At 36.5% G+C, this 5000-nt stretch overlaps 1 protein-coding gene across 3 annotated transcripts in view; it reads left to right on the forward strand.

Annotated features, from left to right (window-relative positions):
* Zfhx4 (zinc finger homeobox 4) overlaps positions 1–5000 on the forward strand; it is a 201244-nt gene that overhangs the window by 104379 nt on the left and 91865 nt on the right. The window lies entirely within an intron of this gene.

Below are 5000 nucleotides of genomic sequence, written 5' to 3' on the forward strand. Positions count from 1 at the left end.
CACACCTCCAGATGGTGCCACTCCCTGGTCCAAGAATATACAAACCATTACACTATGGAACTGTATTTCTTTCCAGAAACATTTCTACATTGGATTAAATTTGTTTTCTGACTTGTTAGTATAGGCTGTACATATTGAGATGGAATAGTCTGTGTACACATGCTGTGGGATTGAAGAATGAGGAAACTCTACCAACTTCACATAAGCAGCTCTCAATGACTCAAACAATGAAAAATACCCTTACATAGGGGAACAGAAGCTCAGAACACAGCATATTACCATTCTGATTGAATATATTCATACCAAATTCCGATATCAGTAGGTAGGTGGGCAGAACTTATCCATAGAGTTTTGAAGTAATTTAGAATGTCACAGAATCATTAAATCTGTAAATAAGTTCTTTTGTATAATCATATGTTATTAATTTTCTTTAGCTCTGAATAGAAGATTAACCTATCATATGTATCTTTAAGTCCTTGAATCCTTATTGTCTTCACATAGTACGGGAGATTTTTGGTGGTTACAGAAACAAAGTCCTTGCACTTGTGATGTGCTTTGAAGTGATACAGAGCATACATAAACATGATTGGTCACCTGAACTTGGAAAAGGGACCATTTACATTCTCGGCTGAACTAGAGGAAATGAGTATCACTTTAACAATGGACACTGGAAATGACTTCCTTTATTACTCTTCAGAAATTACAGACTGTCTAAAGTGAACTGAATCATTATATTTGATTTACTAATGTATTTATCTGCACTTACAGATTTACATCTTACACTTGCTTTAAAAAGGGAACTTAGAACTTTTTATCGAGGATTGGAGGAAAAGCATATTCTTTTTGTCGGGCATATTGTTTCATTTATAAAAGTTGCAAAGGTTAAAAATTTTCTTCAAAAGCAGGTAGTTGTTTGGGAAAGCCAAGAGTTTACTGCTTCTTTCTGGACTAGAGTGAATGAAAACACTGTTTTAGCTTTCCCTTCATTAAAGCCTCATTCAGATTCTAGAAGTGGAAATTGATCATCTGAGACTCATCAGATAATGATAGACATTGCCTTGACAACAATGACTGCTTATTGTGGCCTTCAGAGCCCTTTGATACATCACTAATGTATCATGTTGGTAACATGTCTGTGGTGTGGAATCATTGCCAGTAACTGTGAAAATATTTGCAAAAAATATTTCAAATAATATCCTATGTTCAGCAGGAAGGAAGGAATGTATGAATCTATATAATTGGATTTCATCCAAAATTGTCAATATCATCTGTCTACTATATTACAATTCCAAAGTATTTGTAGTTAAGGTAAAATATGAATTCTAGCCATACTTGTCGATCGGAATGCATCTGTCTTGACTCATGTTAGTCTACTTTATTTTCTGAATTTTAAGATATGTATTGTTTTATTTTTGCTTCCCAGTCTTAACCAAATTGTTTTGGCATTTGCTATTTTTCTGTGAATTGAAAATAATAAATTATATAAAAATGGAAAAGCTAGGGTCTAGGGATATAGCATACTTGATAAATAGTCCCTGAGTTTGATCCATGGAACCACTGCAAAAATCCTGATATTTTGGTACATTTTTGCAACCCAACACTGAGGAGGCAGAAACAGATTTTTGGAAATGCCTGGCAGCCAGTCTAGCCTAATAGGTGAGCTCCAGGCCAATATGAGACCTGATATCAAAAGAGATCACATTCCTGAAGATAATAACTGAGGATGTCCTTTGGCCTGTACATGCTGTATCACAATCATGTTCCCACATAGACATGAACACCCACATCCACTCCCCCCCACACACACACACATGAACACATTCACATATTTACACTACATTAAAAATAAACCTGAGAAGTATAGAAAATTCATCTTTAAAAAGAAGTACTTACTTTGGAGCAAATTGGCTCAAATTATGAGTATACTTTATATTAATAATCTTAATTTAAATAATTTATTTTTAGCATGATTTTTTTAAAAATAGAAATGATGCATAATACTTATTCAGAGTTTGTTATAGTTAAGAGATTTGAGTTTTTTTTTTTTTTTTTTTTTTTTTCCTACAAGACACACACACTGGCTTCCGTATCCAATTTACCAAATACCCAATCAGAGATACTTGGAAAAAAAATAATACAGCCTGTGCTAAACATTTACAGGGTTTTTTCTTGTTGTCATTCCCAAATAATATGGTATAACACAAATTTACATTGGTTAGGTCTCTTAAGTGATCAGTCATATGCATATCTTACATACTACTATATAGTAGTAGTGTAAGATATGCATATGAGTATTGGTGGATGTCCCTACTCCAGGGAATCCCTAGAATAATAGCTTGGTGAAATCTAAGAAATCAATTTAAAAGTTATCATCAATTTAAAATTTTCTTAGTGGTTCATGTGCTTGGCCCCAGTGCAATAGCTTTATTGAAAGATAAATTAATTAGCACATTTTCTAAAAGTCTTTCTTACTTATCTATAAAACATTGTCAGTAATTATGGGTACCAGTTTATTAGAAACAAGAATATTTGTCCAACTTCAGAGATTTCAGTCAAAATCCAATGTTTCCTCCTAGAATTCTATGTCTTTGGATAAAGTAAATACTTTGTAACTTGATTCATTTTTCAGAGATGCCAAGGTCACAGACTCTGAGAACATGACTAGGTTTCTGGATAAATAAGGATTGTGGAAAGTGTGAGGACGGTTATGCTTAAAAGAAGAAAGCCAATGCAGAAACCCAGCAGCTTGGTCACTTCCTAGGCAAATTTATTATCAGTGCTGTGCTAAACCCACTAATGAGAAAGATTTTTAAAGACTGAAGGTTGTATAAGGGCTTTGTACCTAGAACTGATGGAAGTAATTTGTCAGCTGCTTAATCAAATCCCACTTGGAACTGAATGGGAAGTGGAGGCTAGAAAATGTAGACAGGGCGAGGAACCCAGCAAGTCTGCAGAGTTCTCTCTACAGAAAGAAACAAAGATAGCAGTAATTAATGACCCTGACTCTGTGCCAAAAAAGCTTTCTTCTGACAACTCCAACTTAATTAAAACTTAAGACATTTCAATGGCCTTGGAAAGCCCCTGATGGGGTGTACTCTTGCAGACTCGTGAGAAAATTTTGTAAATTAAAGGGAAAGACGTGTGTTACCACTACCACCACTATGCTAATCCCTGACAGTCAAAGAATCTATTTAGCCCAGGCCTTTTCTTTTAACCATCCCACACCTGCAGGCTTCCTGGCACTTCCTCCCCTCAAAGAAGGCAGTTTTTGTGTTTTAAGAAAGGTCAGATAATAGGAGCCTTTCTGTTCCTTTTGTTTTTGGCCATTGTACATTAGCCGGTGTGTGTTGCAGCAGAGACACTCTTGCTATGCTTGGCTTGCCTGGGAGCAGAGCATTGCCTGAAAGCCTCCAAAGGACAACACAGGGTGAAGATGAGTTGGCGGGAAAGTGAGGGTTTTTGTATGTGTGCCCCTAAATGTAAAAGCAGCTCAAATTGAAACTCACAGTTGATGGGGCAGCCTGAATGGTTGCAACCCGCTGTTCTTAACACAGAGGAATGACAAGAAACAAGATTCCATTTTCGACTTTGTGGATTTGAGACACAAGGAAATGTGTTTTTAAATAGCCTTTCCTCCTTTTCTTGATACCACTTTTAATTCCCTTGAACCAACAAGCAGAAATACTGTCAGTATGCATGGAAAGGAAGCATGCTGCACTAGGAAGATGATCTATTTACTAATAAATAAATCCAGAACTGAAATTGTAAGAAATAACATTAGTTGAATACCAATTGGTGAGAATGTTACTCACTTTACATGAGGAGAAAAAGTTTAATTTTCCCTCATTCCCCTCTGGAAAGTGTTTGTGTTATAATCACAAACATTATCTCATCAGGCTAGGAGACAAACTCCCTCACACATACGTGCCAGTGTCCTATGGCCTCTTACCCCACATGCCCAGTTCCTGGAGTCTCTTCCCTTCCGGGCCTGACCTGTGCTTGATGTGTTTGAAGGAAACTGCAATGTTCCTTCCAGGGTCCTTCCAGGTTCAGCTGTCTTTCTTGGTGTTCCTTCCAAAGAAAGCAATGTTGTCTTCAGAACAGTCTGTTAGCCGGGCGTGGTGGCGCACGCCTTTAATCCCAGCACTCGGGAGGCAGAGGCAGGTGGATTTCTGAGTTCGGGGGCCAGCCTGGTCTACAGAGTGAGTTCCAGGACAGGCAGGGCTAAACAGAGAAACCCTGTCTCGAAAAAAACAACAACAAAAAAAAAACACACAAAAAAAACAAAAACAAAAACAAAAAAAAAAACCTTCATGTATTTGTTTACTATAGTTGTACAGATATATTTTGTTTGTTTGTTTGTTTGTTTGAGGTGAAGAGCCAGAATTTATAAGAGCTAAGTGAACATCTCTTTCTGAAAGCAAGAATAATTAGCACATAAACTTACACAAATGCAGAAAGCGACACTTTAGGAACAAGCGTTACTTCACTTGGTTGAACAAAACAAAAACAAACAAAAAACCCTAACAGTTCTCCTCATGAGTGTCACCAAATACTTGGCATGGCTTTTGGAAAGACTCAACACTATCTAGTCTTTACTGACTAACTTCTTTCAGGTGCTAAAAGCAGAGCAAAGTGGAGATGGAAAGGACAAACCAACATGTTTGATCCAAACTATAGAGTTGTGTTTGTTTGTTTGTTTCTTTGAGTCTCATAGTTCTAATGCTTATCCAGCAAATCTAAGAACAAATAAATGCCTCCTGTACTCATTCGTGGATTTTTTTAAAAAGATGCACATAAAGTATTTTGGAGACTTACTAGAACTTATGTAGTTTATATTCAGACGACTTATTAATATTTTCTTCTCTGTGTTGCTATGGGGGGGGGATTTGCTTGTATGAGTGGAAGTAAACTACCCCAATTAAAATAGAGGGGCGTATTTTTTTAAACTACTGTAACAGAATATGTTTGGGAGTTGTAAAAGTTTTTCCATTGAAAAA

This window comes from Mus pahari, chromosome 4, assembly GCF_900095145.1.
Source record: "Mus pahari chromosome 4, PAHARI_EIJ_v1.1, whole genome shotgun sequence".
Classification (NCBI taxonomy): Eukaryota; Metazoa; Chordata; class Mammalia; order Rodentia; family Muridae; genus Mus; species Mus pahari.